The following is a 22,478-nucleotide window of genomic DNA, read 5'->3' on the forward strand; positions in this document are numbered from 1 at the left end:
GTCCCCGACACCCATGGCCATCGAACGCTGTGCCTCCTGGATGCCGGAAACACACTCGCCCGTGGCCCATAGTGTCTCCAGGATGGCCTGGATCCTGTCACCCATGGGGACAGACCCCTGAGCCAGACTTTCCACTGCTGTCGCCACCCTTGCAGTGTTGGCCTGGATCTCATGCTGTGTCGGCACCACCTCCTGCAACAGCACTCTGTTTAACTCCCCTAAACAGCCTTGCAGTCGCAGCATGGTTGCTGACAGCCTTTCCACAACTCCCCAGGTTTCCTGATGCATCTCCCCCAGCCTTGGGAGGAACAAACCCCGAGACCCAGCAGCTGTCTTGGGGACAGCTGAATCCTGGCCTCCGTCAGACCTCCATGTGCCCGAGCTCTTGGATGTGCCCACCTCCACCCGATGTGCATCACCAGCTGTGATGTGCTCACCAGTTCGTGAACCAGAAGCCTCAACACTAAAGGTACCCACCGTGGTGCTCGTCTGTGTTGGTGGGTTGTGTGGTACATGCTGGTGATGCTTTAGTGGTGCTGCTCTCAGAGGATTCCTCAGTACCTCCCTCCGATGTGTCATCCAGGGAGTCGTGTACAGTTTGCTCCAGAGCAGTGGGGGCGGCGGCAACACCCAAAGGGCCGGGTTCCTCTGGGCCAAGAGCTGTAAAAAAGAACACACATTAGGGGGGAGGGAGGCAAAACATTCCATGCAGCATCGCACTTATTTAGAGGAGGACCAAAGTTGAGGGTGCGCTTCTGCTCACTTGCATGCTGGACGCCGACCTGGCTGTTGCTGACCATTCAGGATGGCCCATCACCCCCTGCCAGCTCCATGGCACGCTCCTCAATGCTACTCAGCTGCCGCAGGTCAGGCACACCACCACCAGTCTGTGTCGTCTCCTGTGCATTGTGGATGTTCTTTTCCAGGGGGAACATAAGGTGAATAGTAGGTATTAACATATTGCAGTGCAAGGTGCGCAATGCGTGCCTGTGCCTCAGGCGTTGTGCTGACAGCTTCGGGGAAAGCGGTCACTACTGAAGGATGCTCGTTGAGGGGAAGGGGTTAGATTCTGTTCCTGGGGGAAAGGTCACTTGTTGCATTCCCTTCAGGTGTCTAAGCAGGGTTGGAGACCCATGCCAAGCATGTGCGCGGTTCCAAGAGGGGGTCTCACTCACCCTTGCTGCTCACAGAAGGTCGTTCATTTTTTTGCGACACTGCCTGCCAGAGCGGGGTGTCAGGCTCCTGGTGTTCACCACTTCTGCCATCTTCTCCCACAATGCCGTGGTAGATGCACCCCTTGGGTTGGGGCCCTGAGCAGGGAACAGACGATGATGCCTCTCCTCCACGGCATCCAGCAGGTGCTCCTGATCGGCCTCTGAGAATCTGGGAGCAGGTTTCCGTGCAGCCATCTTTGTGGCATGACCGACTGTGTGTCCATTCCTGCAGCTTATACACAGCTCTGGCTTATTAGGGGAGTGCAGGTGCAGTGAGTGCGGCCAGTCAAGGGCCCGTTGGCAACAAACCCTTGTGAGAGATTCTGAAGGCTGCATTCAGTTGAGTGTCATTCATCCCTCAGGGTGCTGATTGGCTGTCATTCAATAGACTGCTGTGTCCAGAGGTGGTGCAATACTCAGGGCTCCAAATCGATTAGTTGCTGTGTCCAAGGGGCGTGCAATATTCAAGGCTCCCATTCAAGAGAGGGAATGATCACAAGCTGGGGTTGTGCATGTCAGAACAACGCTAGTTCTCTGCAGGGCAGCAGTGAGGAGACTATGTTCAAGGGATGGAAGGATTGGGTAACCGCATTATCCGGATCCATGGGGGCACGAGGTGAGCGGGCAGCCATATCTGTGTATGGGGGAGACGGGGGGGGGGGGGGGGGGGGGCTGGGGGGTGGGGGGGGGTGGTGGGTGGGTGCAAGCACTGAGGCCAGCGATGTCTGTGTGGGAGGGTTGTGGGGGCCAGCAATGTGTGTGGGGGGGGTTGTGGGGGCCAGTGATGTCTGTGGGGGTTGGATAGCAGTGATCTGGATGCTGGGAGGTATTTTCCGTGATCTCTCAGAGATGTGCGCATGCGCGGGTTCTCACTCATCCCGCCAATTTCAGGCTCTTTGGCGCGAATAGGCCCCGCCCCCCAAGTGTTTAATGATATTCACGATTGTGACCTCTGCAGTGCACAGAGTGGGGAGATTCGAGTGAGAAGCCGAACTGAGAAAACAATTGGGATCTAGAACAGTTTTCCCGCCAATTCAGCGCTTTTGGGAGAATCACCCCCATAATTTCACTGTTGCCACATCAAAATCTTGGGACTCCCTCCAGTGTGGTGTTAGCACTGTGAGAGTATCAGCAACACATGGACTGCAGCACTTCAAGATGGCAGCTCACCACCACCTTCTCAAAGGAAATTCAGGACGGGCAATAAATGTTGGCCGAGATCCCTTTTTATTCTGTGCTCACAATCCCAGTTTCTTGTCATGACAGCATTGGTAGGTGGTGTTAAATACAGCGAGGAGGACACCTTTCCCCCACAAGGTCTGGGTATCCTCGTGCTTAAAATGGTACCATACATCTCCAGGTTATTTATATGCATGCCATTCCACACAGTCAAATTGATCAGTAACAATGTTTATTAGGATAGAGCAGTTTATTAAAATATCCCACAGTTTGGTTATCATGTAGAACCTCAGATACCTTAACTGGCACACGAGGAGGGAGCCTAAATAAACCAATGGAGAGATGTCATTGTTCAGTTTTATTCATCTCATTAACTTAGAATTTTACTGAATCGAGCAAAAGTCTGCTGTTCATCTGCAGATTTTTTTGAAGTTGTGCTCAAGATTGAGTAACAAAATGAGCATCAAGGAGAGCTAGATCAGGTTAAGTGGGGGATAAAACTCCCCTCTGCCCATTCTAACTGTATTCCTGAACCCCATCCTCGGCTGCATGCTGCATAGGGCTTTAGCCTATTTTTTTCCCCCAGTTTCATGCGTTGGCATACCATCGTATTCAAGAAGAAATTAGATATAGCTCTTGGGACTAAAGGGATCAAGGGATATGGGGGGAAGACGGGATCAGGATATTGAATTTGATGATCAGCCATCGTCAAAATGAATGGCAGAGCAGGCTCAAAGGGGTGAATGGCCTATGCTTGCTTCTATTTTCTATATTTCGATCCCACTGTATTCCTCAGGGCTCTAGCCTAGGTAATAATCCATTCCATCAATTACATCATCTAGATGCGCAGGTTTAGTTGCACATTCATGCTGCTGACATGCTCATTGCAAACTCAGAGGCTGTGACCTTACTATTCAACCATCAGTCCTACATCTTGTGCTGAAAATTCCTTCAAATTAACAACAGGGCAAATTTTATCCTCCCACCCGCAATGGGAATTGGAGAGGGCGAGGGGCAGACTCTGGAAAGATCCACTGCCCTCGGGCGGGATTTTCCAGTTTTGGGACAAGCAAGGCTGGAAAATCCCACCCAGCAAGTCTAAGGCTGTCCTGTTTTCCTCAGACTGTGCCTATGGGTCTCTGCCTCCAACTCTATTGACCTGGCTGCTCACTCAGGCTGAACACAGTGGCATACAACCTAGGTCTGAATCATCCTTCGTTGTCAAGAGTCAGGAGTATTAACCAATATTTCCTTCTGTCTGTTGCTCAAGCCCAGATTTGGAATTTCCAGATTTCAAAGATTGATTTTTCTTGCCCTTCTTCCACTTCTACATTATTCTAGAACTCTGCAACCTGTGCCCTCTTAAAGTCCTGTCCACTCCTGTCCTTTCGTTGCCTTAATGGGCTCCCTGTCCTGTAACGTATTAACATCTAGATCCTTGTCCTCACTCCAGACTCACGCTACCTTATCTTAGTGCTTCTGTCTAGCAATGTTCTTCAGCTCATATATTCCAGCCCTCCAGTTCTGGATCTGTAGTAAATTTGGAGGCGACTCGTAAGTCCAACAAGAAAAGGTTTACTAAACTAATATTAAATACATGTAAGATAAAGGTCTGACATAGCATATGCACAGACCTACTCTTTTCTCTTCCCTGGCTCCACCTGAGGGTCCTTCCCGTCCCCAGGGGACTCACCCTCGCACCCAATTGGCCCAGCTTCCCGCACGACCAGTCCATAGGGTCTGCCCCAATCACGTGGCCCATAAGGGATTGCTCCTTAAAGGGGCCTCATTACCATAAGATCATTCCAACATAGGAGGCCCATTCTCCAGGCTGCATGTCCCTCTTCTTTGAAACTGCCTCCCTATTTCCTTTTTACAAAAGCATCCTAAAAACTGTCCTGAAGATTCTGCTTTTGGTATTGGCACCAGTTTCTGAAGTGAGGAATGAAGCACATTGTAAAGACAGCAGAACTTAACTTCACATCTAACTTGTCCCTGAAATGCCTCTTTCTTATATTGTGTTCAGTGGGGATTATTTTGACTTTGGCCGATTATATAAAATGATAAAACTCCCTTTGATGTAAATGGAAATGAAAATCTGGAGAGAATTATAACAGATGGCTCATTTGATATAGGCCGTTCCACACGATCATTCAAAGTCAATGTTTTCCCCAACACGTACTGAATCTTCCATTTCCGAACACCGAATGTGATCAAACCAAAGGTAAAGAGGAATCAATCCTTCCTTTAAAACAAAAGGAAATGTTGAGGGACCGTCTTGATTTTGAATTTACAAGTTCAACGACATCCCCTAGGATTGCAAATCGGGAGGTTTTATCATGTGACCTTGAGCTGCTGATCATTCCGTCCCACCATTAGCCAACCAACTCATTAATCATCATGATGCTTTGCCTTCACACACCAATTGGAGGGCAAACCAATGTTGTTTTTGTTAACTGATTGAACGATTCGTCACCATCAATCAAATGCAGCCATTTCTCCCATTTCCAATACTTCTCTGATTAAGAGATGAAGTTATTCAAAGAAGGCAGAAAAACAAACCTGTAATGTCTTTACACCCCTGTGATTTTTTTCCTCGGTGTCCATTGGAAGTGTTCGGGAGATTGATTCTAATTCCTGGAAGCTTCAGGACAAGCTTGGAAGATTGGCAATCCAAATGTCCACCACTGCATGTCTGCTCTCTCTGTCTGAGGTATCCCGGAGGTGGATCCATCGATTTCAGTATGTAGCCTGGGAGAATGGTGGGGGAAGGGGGACAGTGATTACAAATTGCCAATTCCAGAGTGGGAAGGAGGCGGAAATCACTAATGGTTGAGTGGTATCACATACTTGGCTACTAATTGTTTTGCCAGGGTTGGGCTGCCCTGGAATGTGCACCCCTGGTGGTCATTCATTTTTATTGAACTCTAATGAATTCACCTAGTCGATTTCTAGAAAGTAGTTATCCCATCAAATCATTCCTATTCTTATGTTGATTTATAATTGTACATTCTGGAGAGGAACAATGTACAATGAGGAAAGCCAAGAGTCTTGATTAGCCAGGACCTGTTTGATATTTAGCCAGCTGAAGCTCAGGTTGGCTAAGCATGATATATTGGAGCCTGTGACTTAATGCCTTCTTCACACGACACAATTACTACAATGGAGTACACAGTCTGGCATGTTGAAATGTGCCTGTGCAGAACAATTATCGTCTCACAGTGACAAAATGGTCAGCCAGGGCCAGGCTGACCTGTTTTAGTAAACCCTTACAACCCCAGCTTTGATCCAGCAGGTCATCAGACCACTAAAACACCCTGTTCTTCTCAAGTGTTGGACAATCTTCTTCCATATTATGATCGAAACCACTAAAACGAATCATTTAAAACACAGTGCATTATCCTCAAACGTGAATTGAATAATTAACTGAAGGGAAAATATTTGCTATGGAGAGAAGGCAGGGGAGTGGGATTAGCTGCATTGCTCTTGCAGACAGACAATGTGGATAACGCAGGCCAAAAGGCCTTCTTCGCTGCTGTAACCATTATATGCTATTTCATTACTATCCTTCTTAACTTTGAGAGGGTGATGAGAAATGATCACTTCCAAAGCTTTTTGGCTCATTATATAATTATATGTGCCTGGTTTTAAAACATATATGAGGAAAATCCCAGATCCAAAACCTAGCTGTCAGCTCTAGCTCAGCGGTAGCACTCTCATCTCTGAGTCAAAGGGTTCTGGTTTGACAGAGTGCCTCAAAGACTTGACCGTGTAATCCTGGCTGATCCTTCAGTGCAGTACTGAAGGAATATAGCAGTGTCAAAGGGGACTGCAATCGGAGGAGATGCTAAACCAAATCTGCCCTCCTGGGTGGAAACATCCTGTGGCACTCTCTCAAAGATGTGGCACTCCCAAGATGTGCAGGTTGGGTTGATTGACCATGCTAATTGCCCCTTAGTGTTGGGGGGACTAACAGGGTAAATACATGGGGCTAAGGGTATAGGGCCTGGGTGGAATTGGTGCAGGCTCGATGGGCCGAATGGCCTGCTTCTGTACTGTAGGGATTCTATGATTCTATGAAAGGAGAGCCAGGAAGTCCTCCCCAGTGTCCCAGACAATATTTATTCCCTCAAGCAGCATCATTAAAAATATGAAGGGTGGAATTTTCTGGCCCAGCCACAGTGGGGATAAGGCCATAAAATGTGGCGAGCCATCCAAAACTCCATTCATTTTGGCAGAACTGGAAGACCCCATCTGGCCTTGATTTGGAGGGTCATTATCACATTGCTCTTTGCGGCAGCTTGCTGTGCACAAATTGTCTGCTGCGTTTCCCACATTAGAACAGTGGCTACACTTTCTGAAGTACTTTATAGGCCGCAAAGTGCTTTATAACATTCTGAGGTTGTGAAAGATGCTAAAGAAATGTAGCTTCTTTTCCTTTTAGCCTTAGCTGACCTCAGCTGGGAGATCGGTGGCAATAATATACTAAATATTTCCTGGTTCTTCATAATCTGAGATTTAAAAACATCAAGGCCGGGATTTTCCAGCCCCACCACCATCGGGACCTTCCAGTCCCGGCGAAAATCAATGGACTTTTGATTGGCCCGCCACAACCCCTGCAGCAGGTCTGGCCACGGCTGGGTCGGAAAACCCAGCCTACAAATTGCACGCAACTTCTGAACACTTGGAGCAGTCAATCTCAAAATGTTTCTAACTGAAGCATCATTGTACGATGTTGACTTCGAAGGGAAGATCTCTAAATATCACATTCAAACAATTCAGTCAATGTCAAACTATAAAGACTGATGCAGCAATAACAGCAGCAACCTAATAGCATCTTTACTGCGACCCAAGGCACCTTACCTTACTGGAGAGTTGATTAAAGAGTAATATTTGACACTGCTGCATAAGGTAATCCAGGGCAGATGGCCAAAAGATTTGTTAAAATCATAGGTTTTAAGGAGTTTCTTAAAGGAAGAAAGAGAGGTAGAAAGACAGATAGATGTGCAGGTTAGGTTGATCATGCCAAATTACCCCTTATTTCAGGGGAGTAGCAGGGTAAATATGTGGGGTTATGGGTTAGGTCCTGGGTGGGATTGATGTTGGCGCAGGCTCAATGGACCAAATGGCCTCCTTCTGCACTTGGGGATTCTCTGATTCTATGTAGGAAGGGTTGCAGGACTTAGAGAACAGGCAGCTGAGATCATGCCTCCCAGTGGTGAAGGGATTAAAATCAGGGCTATCCCTCAAGGGGGAGAATTAGATGAGTGCTGCTATCTCATAGATTTGTGGGGCTGGAGGAGATTACAGAGATAGAGAAGAGTGTTGCCGTGGAGGGATTTGTAAACTTGGATGAGAGTGTTAAAATCACTGTGTTGCTAGACTGGGAATCAATGGAGATTAGTGAGCACAGGCGTGGTAAGTGAATGGGACCAGGTGCTGCAGAGTTTATGCAGGACAGAATGTGGGAGACCAGCCAGGAATGTATCAAAATAGCCAGTTCTAAGGGAAATGAAAGTGCAATGAAGTTTCAGCTGCAGATGAGATGAGACAGGGGAGATGTTTCCATGGGACAGATAATGAAGAGATAGAGCTGGGTTTTGGCAGGAGGTTGTGCACACTCATTGCAGCATGTGCAATTGAGTTTGGATACTCAGTCATCGGGAAGGAAAGGATCAATCAGGATCCCTGTTCCTTATTGTTTTCCAGTGGCTGTTACTAGAAGGTTTGTCAATATCTGGTGAGGACAGAATTGAATCAGGAATTGCTGAACTGAGATTGTAAAATTGGATATGCTGGAGTTTCAGTCCATTTCCTTCAGGAATCAGTGTAACTGCCTGACCCCAGACTCCCTGTATCAATTGTGTAGAGTGCATGTTGAGTGTAATGTACATATTAATGAAAGGAAGTGGTGGGGAAGTTGTTGGAGAAGATTCTTAGAGATAGGGTGTATGCGCATTTAGAAAGGAATAAACTCATTAACGATAGTCAGCATGGTTTTGTGAGAGGGAGGTCATGCCTCACTAACCTGGTGGTGTTTTTTGAAGAAGTGACCAGAATGGTTGACGAAGGAAGGGCCGTGGATGTTGTCTATATGGACTTTAGTAAAGCGTTTGACAAAGTCCCTCATGGTAGGCTAGTGAAAAAGGTTGGATCTCATGGGATAAAGGGGGAGGTGGCTAGATGGGTGGAGAACTGGCTTGGTCATAGAAGACAGAGGGTGGTAGTGGAAGGGTCTTTTTCCGGCTGGAGGCCTGTGACTAGTGGTGTTCCGCAGGGCTCTGTATTGGGACCTCTGCTGTTTGTGATTTATATAAATGATCTGGAAGAAGGAGTAACTGGGGTGATCAGTAAGTTTGCAGACGACACAAAACTGGCAGGACTTGCAGATAGTGAGGAACATTGTCAGAGGCTACAGAAGGATATAGATAGGCTGGAAATTTGGGCAAAGAAATGGCAGATGGAGTTCAATCCTGATGAATGCGAAGTGATGCATTTTGGTGGGAATAATGTAGGGAGGAGCTACACGATAAATGGAAGAACCATAAAGGGTGTAGATACGCAGAGGGACCTGGGTGTGCAAGTCCACAGATCTTTGAAGGTGACGTCACAGGTGGAGAAGGTGGTGAAGAAGGCATATGGCATGCTTGCCTTTATAGGACGGGGCATAGAGTATGAAAGTTGGGGTCTGATGTTGCAGATGTATAGAACGTTGGTTCGGCCGCATTTGGAATACTGCGTCCAGTTCTGGTCGCCACACTACCAGAAGGACGTGGAGGCTTTGGAGAGAGTACAGAGGAGGTTTACCAGGATATTGCCTGGTATGGAGGGGCTTGGTTATGAGGAGAGATTGGGGAAACTGGGGTTGTTCTCCTTGGAAAGACGGAGGATGAGGGGAGACTTAATAGAGGTGTATAAAATTATGAAAGGCATAGATAGGGTGAACGGTGGAAAGCTTTTCCCCGGGTCGGTGGTGACGATCACGAGGGGTCATAGGTTCAAGGTGAAGGGGGGGAGGTTTAACACAGATATCAGAAGGACATATTTTACACAGAGGGTCGTGGGGGCCTGGAATGTGTTGCCGGGCAAGGTGGTGGAGGCGGACACACTGGGAACGTTTAAGACTTATCTAGACAGCTATATGAACGGAGTGGGAATGGAGGGATACAAAAGAGTGGTCTAATTTGGACCAGGGAGCGGCGCGGGCTAATTGTTCTTTGTTTCTCGTTTCAAGGCTTCATTCTATGATCATCTTGCTGGTGCCAGTACAGAGCGAGACTGTGGATAGTTGGGAACCTGTCTCGGGGGCAGGGAATTCAGATGGTGTTCGTAAAGCAGAAGTGGAAATGAATAGGGTTGGGAAGCGTTTTCTGATCAGGGCCAGTGTGATCTCCTGGACTCGTTTCGATCGCCACAGGGGGTCGGAGAGGAATTTCCCAGATTTTTTTTCCCCATATTGGCCCTGGGGTTTTCACTCTGGGTTTTCGCCTCTCCCTGGAGATCACATGGTCTGGAATGGGGGGGTGGGGGTGAGTTAATAGATTGTGATGAACAAAGCATCGTAGCTGTGAGGGACAGCTCGGTGGATAGGATATTAGGATGTAGATAGGCTGGAAAATTGGGCGGGGATCCTGGATTCAGGATTCAATCCTGGACCTTGGAGCGGCGCGGGCTTGGAGGGCCGAAGGGCCTGTTCCTGTGCTGTATTGTTCTTTGTTCTTTGTTGTTCTTTGAAGTAGCTGCATGGGCCGAATGGTCTTTTCTAATCCCATAATTCAGGTCTGTAATATTGTTAAAGTTGTGCAATATATTGAGCTGGATCTTCTGAAGCCAACAGCAGTACCTATCTGTTCACTGTTATTGCACATTGGGATATTTCTGAAGTCTTGACCTGCAGATATGCACAGTAATTGCCTAAGAGGTTTAAATTTCCAATGGGCTGATTCACCCTGCGGAGAATGTCTCAGGCATGGGCCTGTTGCATGAAACTTACTTGGATATTTGTCCCGCTGTTAATTTCTGAGTTGGTCAATGATTAACAGAGCAACCCATCCTACCAACCCCCTCCTCCTCACACCCCACCAATCCCACACGCACCCCCACCTCTCCACCCATTCCCCCTAAAACAAAACAACTCCTTGCACCACCACCCTCCATCCCCACCTGCGGCACCCTCTCCAACCTGACTACCTACCCCTGACCCTGCGAGACATACCCTCAACAACCCCTCCTGGACCCAACTACCCAGCCAGGAAAATCTGTCCCAATATAGTTGATTAATCTGTTTCCTCTTCAATGGTTTAGGCTCATCATTAATATTGTCAATTCCTGGTAGGTGCCATGCAATGACCATCTCCAGCAAGACGGAATCTGAACCAACTCCTCTTGAGATTCAATGGCATTTCCATCATTGAATCCCACACTATCAACAGCCTGGGACATAAGATTGAGCAAAAACTGAATTGGACTAGTCATATAAATACTGTGGCTACAAAAGCAGGCCTGAGGCTTGGAAATCTGTGGTGAATAACACACCTCCTGACTTCCAAAGCCACCCACCATCTAAAATTCACAAGTCAGGATTGTGACAGAATACTCTCCACTTGCCTAGATGAGTGCAGCTCCAACAACACTCAAGAATCTCTTCACCATCCAGGACAAAGTAGCCCAATTGATTGGCACCCCATCCACCACCTTAAAAGCAACTACTCACACCCCCGCCCTCCCAGTCACAGTGGCACAATGGTTAGCACTGCCTCACAGCACCTGGGTTTGATTCCCAGCTTGGGTCACTGACTGTGCGGAGTCTACACGTTCTCCCCGTGTCTGTGTGGATTTCCTCTGGGTGCTCCGGTTTCCTCCCACAGTCCAAAAGACGTGCTGCTTAGGTGCATTGGCCATGCTAAATTCTCCCTCAGTGTACCCGAACAGGCGCCAGAGTGTGGTGATGAGGGGATTTTCACATTAACTTCATTGCAGTGTTCATGTAAGTCTAATTGTGACACTAATTGTAGTGGGGAAAATCATAGAGATGGGTATCTGACACACAAAATGGTTGCCTGGCACATAAAATGGTTACCTGAGAAAGAGACATTAAGCAGGCACTGACTTTTAGCACAGACAGCTACTTAAATTTCAAACATGCAAGACAGGCAGTTACTTAAAGTTAAACATGCAGGAATCAGATACTGCAGGAAGCCAGTAAGAGTTTGAGGCACTTTAGAAATAAGGACAGACCCAAGACAATAAGGTCTGATAACAAGATCAACCATTGATGGGAACAGAAATACATAAATGCAGCAAAACCAATCACTGTATGTATAGATCAAAACCAGTCATTGATAGTCATTGATAGAGGAAATGTATCCAATCTATGAAACAATGCGATGTTAAATGCCCATGTCTGTAACTATCTGATTGTAACGATGTGTTAACTACCGATCACCATGATCTGTCTACTCAACTATAACGATGTGTTAAATGGCTAATGTCCGGACTATCCATTGTCTGAAAAGTATAAAAATGATGGACTACTATTGTATTATTGAGAAGGTAGCTGCCAAGTACTGCGGAGTACCAGTGATTTCTCCCTCGAAGCTTCATGTCCGAAATAAAGCTGTATTAATGAACGTCTGACTCCGGTGGTAATTTTCCCACAACGATTGGCGTAGTCAGCAGGATCCCATTACTGGTAAGTTTCGATCAATTGGCCACAATCGGAAAGCCGGGGTAGAGATCACTGAATCTGTGGGAGTCGGACAAGGTCAAGAATACAGTTTGAAAGGGGTTAAACTTAAGGGGTATTTGTAGTAATAAGTATTGGAGTGTATATGGTATAGTGATAAGTACTAACTGCTGATAATGATAAGTAACTGTTACTTGTGCTGACCGACAAGAGGACAAGGTAGTGCCTGTCTCAAACGCGCAGCCTTAGACCGGTTATTAAGAGGGGAAATCCCCCACGCGAAGGTCAGGAATTGAAGTGGGCATAGAGACACCAAGGGCACTTAGGATTGTGAAGCACAAGTAGCAGAGGTCAGTTAACATCAAACTCTGTAGTGGCGAACAAATGCAGAGCTGCCATCTGATTGGATGAAAGTTTGTAAAGTTGGGTACTGGACTGTCAATGTTGTAAAAGCGGTGCAGAAAAGGAGCTGATCAACTCTGACCTAAACCGGACTCCAGTGGAGAAACACATTGCCAGGGTGGTAATAGTGGAAGCCGTGAGTATAAATTGAAACCCTGAGACGGTAGTGAAACACGGTGCTAGAGTAGTAATAGTGGCCGGGGGTAGTGAAGTCCCTACGGTAGAGAGCACACTTTACTAGGGAGTAATCGTGGCCGTACGGTGCCTAAAACACATTGCCAAGGTGGCAATAGTGACCGGGGGCAGTGAAGTCTGCGAAATGGCAGATAATGAAGTAAAGAGGGGATCTGCAGATTCTCTCATTGAAGTGTACATGACAGACAGGCAAGCGTTAAAAAAGAGGATGCAAAGGGATGGCTGGGACACTTCTCAGACCTTAGAGCAGCAGAGAAAGTGGATAGATGGAGAAAAGAGAAATAAGACAAAGAAGATAGGGATATTGTTAGTACATCAGTTAGCTGGACTAATTGAGCAAGTAGTCGCCTCTACTAAAAAGTGGAGTGAAGATAAAGAAAAGATTAGAGAGTTAGAATCCAGAGTAAGGGAACTGGAAAAACAAAACCATGTGTTAGAAGAGAAGCAATGGAGAGGGGAAACTGTTCCTCTACCTCCTTATGAGTCCACACAACATGGACCAACCGCTCCTCCAGCGGAGTGGGAAGCGCTAAAACACAATTTAGCGTCAGTAACCCGAGGGGGAACAGATGCGCAGCCAAAGGCAAATTATAAACCCTTCACTCCAGGTGAGAGACAGCAGATAATGGCTTCCCTGGGTAAATTACAACCTAGAAGCGCAAACACTAAATTCTGGGAAGAATTAGACACAATCTGGGTAGGATACCAATTACATCTGAGAGATGTACACGAGTTGGTAAGGGCAGCCTGTCCAGCGGATAAGTGGAGGCAGGCAGCAGGTGGACCCGCCGCTCCTCCAGCACAGGATTATAGTGGGGGACGGTGGACACATGTAGTCGCCCTGACATCAGAAATAGATGCCCAACAGGCACCCTCCATCCAGTTCAAGGCAGGCAATGTGAGATGCTGGTGGACAAAGGAGCATCCATATCTGTCACCGACCTACCCTTACCCACTACAAATAAAATGATTTACCTAACTGGGATAGGAGGGAACAAAACACCCGCCTACCTGAGCAAGACCACGTTAGTAGAGATAAAAAAATCTGTATATACCAATGAAGTTTTATGTATGTAAGAATAACGAGGGTACAATAATGGGAAATGATTTGATGAAAGAATATGAGATTTTGATAGACTGTGGAAAGGGAGAATTGATCTGGCCAAGACAGGACGGTCGGAAAACTAGAATAGGGAAACTCACAAGTCACCTCGAATCTATTAAGGTGGCCACAGTCACCACCAGAAATTGGGAATTAGAGACAGGAGGGTTCGGAGCCATCTGTGCTTCTGTCCCCAGAGTATGGGCAGAAACAAAGTTAGATACCGATTTGACTAAAACGGACCCAATAAAGGTACCTGGACTGGAGCATAAGCCCCACCGACAAAACCCAATAAAACCAGAGGCAGAGAAAGCTGTAGTGGAGATAGTTAAGGGGTTAGTGGAAAGGGGGATTCTGAGAGAAACCACAAGCACCACTAACTCCCCAACCTGGCCAGTGAGCAAGCCTGATGCAAACTATAGGCTCACAATAGATTACACTGGACTCAATAAAGTCACGTCCAAGTTGCACCCCATTGTAGCAAGCCCTTCGACAATCCTGAATGGACTGTCACAGGAGCATAAAATATTCACAGTATTGGACAAAGCCAACGGATTCTGGTCCCCACCCTTGGATCCTGAATCCCAAGACAAATTCGCCTTTACAGTGGGAGACAAACAGTACACTTGGACTTGGTTACCACAGGGATTCCACAACAGCCCCGCTATTTTCCATCGAGTAATGAGTGACATCCTGAACAGGGTAGAACTGTCAGAAGGTAGCACGGTCCTACAATATGTAGACAATGTCTTAATAACTTCGGAGTCCAAGTCGGGACATCAAGAAGCATTATATTTAGTATTGAACGAACTCAAAACCGCAGGGTTAAAGGTAAGCCCCAAAAAAGCACAAATCAGGAAAACACAGGTCCTATACCTAGGACACCTTATATCCCAAGGACTTAAAGAAATGCCAACAGACCGAAAGAAAGCGGTACAACAAATGTCGCGACCGTCACCGTAAGAGGGGTCAGAAAGGTACTAGGATTATTTAACTACAGCTGGAGTTTCATCCCAGGGTTTGCAAAATTGGCAGAACCCATACAAAGACTAGTCAAAGAGGGAAAACCAGCTTTAGATCCCGTAGAATGGGGATCCGAGCAGGAAGAGGCTTATAACAAATTAAAAACAGAACTGATATCAGCCCCTGGACTAGGATTACCGGATTCTAATGAGGACTTCCATATCCATTGTAGCAATGAGGGAGGGTTCTATTCCGCAGTGGTAACACAGGACCATGGTGACAGAAGGAGACCCATAGGGTATTATTCAACTGCAGAAAGGCCGGTAGTCACCGGACTGCCAAGGTGCATAGCCGCCTTGGATTTCGCCACCTGGGCTGTAAAGGTTAGCGAGCCAGTAATCATGACAGGGAATATAATCCTTCACACCAAACACACCTTGGTGGAGATGTTGAACACGGGAAAACTAAGGTCAGTCTCAAACATGAGAAGGGCTAAGTGGGAAGCTATCCTCCTACCTCCAAGCGAGTCCATAATAATAATAAGAGATACAGGGAATAACCCAGCAGAAGGGATTCTAGACACAGGAGAGCCACACAATTGTGGGGATATAGATATGGACGTAGACGAGGGTAGGATAAAGGATATAGCTTTAATAACAGCTGAGGAGACCCTCTTTGTAGATGGGTCACGCAAATATGTGGAAGGATCACCCCGGACAGGGTGGGCAGTAGTAAATAACAAATTAGAGACAGCACAGTCAGGAAGGATTGACAGAGGTCTATCCGAGCAAGTGGCAGAATTAGTGGCACTCACACAGGCACTAGAGTTATCTGAAGGTAAAACGGTAAACATCTATACAGATAGTCGCTACGTGTTCGGAGTCATACATGACTAGATGACAGCACGGGGTAGAAGAGGGTTCAGAACCACGGGAGGAACTCCTATCAAACACCAACAAAGAGTTGAGGCATTGTTGAGAGCTAGCAAGAAACCTCGAGAAGCTGCAGTAATCAAAATTAAAGCACACCAGAAAGAACCAGGAAGAGATAACCCGGACTGGTTAAATTTAAAAGGGAACCAAGCCGCAGATAAAGCGGCACAGTTAGCCTTAGACAGGAGACAATTGGCAAGCTGCCAATAGCAGCAATAGAACAGGCAGGAGACGAAATAGATATTCGGGACTTACATGAGGATACCTCGAAAAAGGAAAAGGAAAAATGGGAAGCACAGGGAGCAGTCAAAGGGACTGATAACGTTTGGAGATGAGAAGATAAGGTAAGAGCACTCGAGTGCATACAAAACACACTATTGGAACTACACCATGGATTCTCACATGCGGGTAGAGAGGCCATGATAACTGGTATAGGAAAGGAATGGTGGTGGAAAGGAATGGGGAGAGACATAGCCCGACACTGTCACCAATGCGTGATGTGCGCGCAACACAACCCTGGTAGACCCATAAAAATTAAGATGGGACACCAGCCGCGACCAAAGGGACACTGGGAACATCTGCAAATAGATTTCACAGGGCCACTACCACAATCCCATGGCAAAACCTATTGTCTGGTTATTATAGACCAGTTCACCAGGTGGGTAGGAGCGTTCCCTACTACAAATTGTACTGCAACCACGGTGGCTAGGATATTGGCAGAAGAGGTAATCCCTAGATGGGGTGTACCCCTACAAATTGATTCAGACCAAGGGACGCACTTCACTGGAAAAGTGGTAAAAACAGTATGCCAATTGATGGGGATAAAACAAAAATTCCACATCCCTTACCATCCACAGAGTTCTGGAATGGTGGAACGTATGAAAAGAACACTTAAGAATGCACTAGCTAAAGCCATACAAACATCAGGAAAAATGTGGACAGAGGTATTGCCCACTATACTAATGAGATTAAGGGCTACCACAAACCGGACAACTGGATTAACCCCTTATGAACTAATGACAGGACGGGCGATGCAATTACCAGAAAGCATCATAACAGGTGGGACCGATGTAGGTCCACTAAAAGATAAAATCAGGAGATATGTTTTGGAACTAAGCGCCCAACTAAAAGGGATGCGCAAATTGGTAAAAGACAATCAGGAAATAAGACGCCCAGAGAGAGCTTGAAATGCTCCCTGACGTCCCAACAGCAGGAAGTCGCGTCCTTGTAAAAACATTACCTGACAAACCAGGGTTTGCACCAAAATGGAATGGGCCATTGTGGTGAACCATCGTTGGTTCCCACTGGATAGTACTGAGCCAGTGTCTGGCCAGTACTACAAGTATGTATATATGTTGCTGTTGGGTTAGGGATGGGTTGTTCTACTTGTTGCTATTGGGGTTAGGGTGGGGTTGTTACACCTTTTATATTGTAGTATTGTGGTACATCCCAGTCGGGCTCCGCCTCCTGGGAGAGGTATAAAGGTCCCTGCTCTGGCTGGGACCCCTCAGTCTGGGATCGTGTATATAATTGGTAGCTGCCTTGTTACAGCAAATAAAAGCCTTTATTTCCTGAGCATCAAGCCTCGTGTATGATAACGCGCATCAAATTCTATTTGCTGTAAATAAACTCTCCTCGAAGAAGAAAAAAAAAGAGTATGGAGCAGATACTGAAGCCTGAACGCCTTACACTAGATCCATATGCGGTGGGCGCCTCTAACACCTTCGACCACTGGCTGAAGTGTTTCGAGGACTACCTGGCAGCCTCCGCAGCAGTCACCACAGATGATGACAGACTCCGGGTCCTCCATGCGAGGGTAAACGACACCGTCTACCTCGCGATCCGTGCGGCCACCGATTACACAAAGGCCCTCGAGCTTCTGAAGAAGCATTATATTAAACCGCCCAACGAAATACACGCTCGTTACCTCTTAGCCACTCGACGACGGCAGTCTGGCGAAACGATGGAGGAATACGCAAACGAGCTCCTACAGCTCGCCAGGGGCTGTAACTGCAAAGCTGTGTCGGCTGAGCAGAGTATGAACGACCTCACCCGAGATGCGTTTGTGGCGGGAGTCGGATCGTCGTACATTCGACTCAAACTACTGGAGAAAGGTAACCTTGACCTTACCCAGGCAATAGAGCTAGCGGAGATACTGGAGACGGCCTCCAAAAGCCTAGTATTGTATCCTGAAGACCACGTGGAGACAACATGGCAGGAGCAGTCGCCAATCCCTCCTCGTCCCTCGGGTTCAAAATGCTGCGTAAGGGCGTGCTCACACTCGGGCCAGACGACGGCAGCAGCTCCGGGCGGCCCGCGGTGTTACTTCTGCGGGGGAGCGAAGCATACTCGGCAACGGTGTCCCGCTAAAGCTGTGTTGTGCTCCGCCTGCGGTAAGAAAGGGCACTATTCAAAAGTGTGCCGATCTAAATCTAGGAACAGCAGTGCGGCCTGCGATTCCTCAGAGCCCGGTTCTTCGTCGTCGAAATTGTCGAGGGTTTCGTCCACGTGCGAGGCCAGGACGACGCCATTACGGTCGACGGAGTCGGAGATGTGTGACCACCAGGGGTCGCTGAGTTTGGCGCCATCACCCACGTGCGACCTATGGGAGCGGCCATGTTGGTCGGCACCGACCGCGAACAACCAGCGTCAATTTCAGCTGCCTGCAGTGGCGCTCATGAACCAACGGTGGCGTCGATCATCCTGGACCAGGCCAAGCCTCATAGACTTGACAAATCTATGATGGACATTCAGGTAAATGATCACTTGATTTATTGTCTGTTTGACAGCGGGAGCACTGAGAGCTTTATCCACCCAGATGCTGTGAAGCGGTGTGGACTCCGGATTCAACCTGTCAAACAGACAATTTCTATAGCATCAAGGTCCCGGTCTGTCACCGTGCTAGGGAGTTGCGTGGTAACTTTAACGGTGCAAGGCACAGTTTACGAGCGTTTCAAGTGTTGCCGCACCTTTGCGTGCCAATACTTCTCGGACTAAACTTCATGGTCCACTTGAGGAGTGTAACCCTACAGTATGGTGGGCCACTCCCTTCGCTTTCAGTGGGAGAACAGCAGCCTCCAAATTGCCCAACGCGCCCCACCTGTAGCCTCTCGACGCTGAAGATCACCACACCCTCCCTGTTCCAGAATCTTGTGCCAGGCTGCAAGCCCATTGCGACTAAGAGTAGGCGTTACAGCACTGAGGATCGGATCTTCATTCGATCTGAGGTTCAGCGGCTCCTCAAAGAAAGGATCATACAACCCAGCGCTAGTCCGTGGAGAGCGCAGGTCGTGGTGGTCAAGAGCGGGAAACAAACCCCGGATGGTCATTGACTATAGTCAGACCATTAATCGATACACGCAGCTGGATGCGTATCCCCTCCCGCGCATATCTGACATGGTCAATCAGATTGTGCAGTACCGGGTGTTCTCCACCATAGACCTCAAGTCTGCCTACCACCAACTCCCCATTCGCCCAGAGGACCGACAATACACGGCTTTTGAGGCGGATGGTCGCTTGTATCACTTTCTCAGGGTTCCCTTTGGTGTCACCAATGGGGCCTTGGTCTTCCAGCGTGCTATGGACCGAATGGTGGACCAGAACGGGCTGCGGGCTACCTTCCCGTACCTGGATAATGTCACCATCTGCGGCCATGACCAGCAGGACCACGACACAAATCTCCTGAATTTCCTACGCACTGCATCTCGCCTGAACCTGACCTACAACAGGGAGAAGTGCGTGTTTCGTACGCGCCGTTTAGCCATCCTAGGATACGTGGTGGAAAACGGGGTCATTGGCCCTGATCCAGACCGTATGCGCCCCCTTTCTGAACTTCCCCTGCCCACTAGTGCAAAAGCACTGAGAAGATGCTTAGGCTTCTTCTCTAATTATGCACAGTGGGTTCCCAATTACGCGGACAAAGCCCGTCCGCTCATTAAGTCCACTACTTTTCCCCTAACGCCAGAGGCCCGATTGGCCTTTGATAAATTAAAAGCCGACATCGCGAAAGCTACGATGCATGCGGTTGATGAGTCCATCCCCTTTCAGGTGGAGAGGGATGCATCTGATTTCGCCCTGGCCGCCACACTTAACCAGGCGGGCAGGCCCGTCGCATTTTTTTCCCGCACCCTCCAAGGCCCCGAAATTCGGCATTCAGCGGTGGAAAAGGAGGCCCAGGCCATTGTGGAGGCCGTCAGGCACTGGCGCCATTACTTGGCGGGAAAACGGTTCACCCTGATCACGGACCAGCGGTCCGTGGCGTTCATGTTTAATAACACGCAGAGGGGCAAGATCAAGAATGACAAGATCTTGCGGTGGAGAATTGAACTCTCCACCTATAACTATGACATCATGTATCGTCCAGGGAAACTCAATGAGCCCTCGGCTGCCCTCTCGCGTGGAACATGCGCCAGTAAACAGGAGGACCATTTGCAGGCTCTCCATAAAGACCTATGCCATCCTGGGGTCACTCGGCTCTACCACTTTATAAAAGCCCGCAATCTGCCCTATTCGGTGGAGGACGTCAGGTCCATAACCAGAAGCTGTCGGGTATGCGCGGAATGCAAACCGCACTTTTACCGACCTGACCGGGCACATTTAGTCAAGGCCACTCGTCCCTTCGAGAGACTGAGTGTCAACTTTAAGGGCCCCCTTCCCTCAACAGATGGGAATGTGTACTTCCTCAATATCATTGACGAGTACCCTAGATTCCCTTTTGTTGTTCCCTGCTCTGATACATCCGCTGCCACGGTTATCAAGGCATTCCGTGATCTTTTTACCCTGTTCGGGTACCCCGGCTACATTCACAGCGACAGGGGCTCGTCGTTCATGAGCGATGACTTGAGGCAATACCTGCTCTCATACGGGATTGCCTCTAGTAGAACCACGAGCTACAACCCTAGGGGTAATGGACAGGTGGAACGTGAGAATGCTGCAGTCTGGAAGGCTGTCTTACTGGCGTTGAAGTCAAAAAGCCTTCCAGTCTCCCGTTGGCAAGAGGTGCTCCCTGATGCGCTCCATTCTATTCGCTCACTCCTGTGTACGGCAACCAACGCTACTCCCCATGAGAGGATGTTTTCATTCCCTCGGAAGTCTTCCTCTGGGACCTCATTACCGTCTTGGTTGACGTATTCAGGACCTGTCCTCCTGCGGCGACATGTAAGGGCCCGCAAGTCCGACCCGTTGGTCGAACAGATCCATCTCCTCCACGCCAACCCTCAGTATGCCTATGTGGCATACCCTGACGGGCGAGAGGACACGGTCTCGATCCGAGACCTGGCGCCAGCAGGGGACGTAGCAACTCCTGTCGCTCCCATACCCCCTGTTACAAACCCCATAACTCTTGTTTCCCCTCCGGACACGGCGCGGGCAGCATCGGGACCATTACTTAACCTTTTACTCCCGTGTACAGGTTGCCTGAGTCCAGAGGATGGTCGCCACTTCAGGGCGTGTCGGGACTCCATGGATTACCGTTACCTCGGGGTCAACCGGCCCGTGAGACTGTGGAGGAACAGCTGGACATCGCCTTGGGGAGGACGCCACCACAAGTGCCTACTCCGGTGTCATCGCCGGTATTGAGGAGGTCACAATGACGGTGCGGTCCCCCTGACCGTCTGAACTTACAGACTGATGACAAATTATTCTGTTTTTGTACCCCGCCAGCCTTTGTTTTCAAAGGAGGGGTGAATGTGGTGAACCATCGTTGGTTCCCACTGGATAGTACTGAGCCAGGGTCTGGCCAGTACTTCAAGTATGTATATATGTTGCTGTTGGGTTAGGGATGGGTTGTTCTACTTGTTGCTGTTGGGGTTAGGGTGGGGTTGTTACACCTTTGTATTGTAGTATTGTGGTACATCCCAGTCGGGCTCCGCCTCCTGGGAGAGGTATAAAGGTCCCTGCTCCGGCTGGGACCCCTCAGTCTGGAATCGTGTATATAATTGGTAGCTGCCTTGTTACAGCAAATAAAAGCCTTTATTTCCTGAGCATCAAGCCTCGTGTATGATAACGCGCATCAGCCATATGAAGTTATAATTAATGGAGATGCCTGTGCCTGTATAGACATAAGAGGGAAAGGTATATGGAAATATTGGACCCAGCTGAAATTACACAAGGAAATGAGTAACTGAATTAATGAATTAACCGAATTGCTTTCCTCAACACAGGCAAAGACTGCAAGCAAGAACACTGGCGCGTGTGGGTTGATAGTATACCTTTTGTAAAGTGTATAAATCATAGTATTAGAATTGATAATTGCTTGTTGCGGATATGTATGTAATCGCGTATGTAACTGTACTACTTTGCATTGTCGCGACTGTAAATTTAACTGGATTGGAGGATAACTTATTTTACAAAGCTCACATACATTTACACGGGAATCGAACTGTATGTTACCCGTTAGCACAATCGGCAGAAGCCCTATTTGTAGCCACCCCTGGGTGGACCCCTCATGACTTATATACAGTAGATACAAGAGATGCACCCTGTAAGAGACAAATTGGCAAATATAAAAGAGGTATACAGGGAAGATGTGCGGAACTTGTAAATCCCACAGATCCTGTGTGCAGGGGGTTCCAACAGGTGGGAGGAAGAGCTTGTTCAGATAATCCAAGCTATCCGCTTTGTTTTACGGGGCAGGGATGGGGATGTGCCTATGCCTTGGTCCCCAAGAATGATTCCTGCGTGCAGACGCAGTGTGTCCGTCAACATTGTTGGGTTAATAAGGGACAGTTTACTTGTACTTGTGATGAACAGAAAGTATCTAAATATAACCGCAGGAAGACAGCTCATTTGTGGACAATGTAAAGGAA

Source organism: Mustelus asterias, chromosome 3, assembly GCF_964213995.1.
Source record: "Mustelus asterias chromosome 3, sMusAst1.hap1.1, whole genome shotgun sequence".
Classification (NCBI taxonomy): Eukaryota; Metazoa; Chordata; class Chondrichthyes; order Carcharhiniformes; family Triakidae; genus Mustelus; species Mustelus asterias.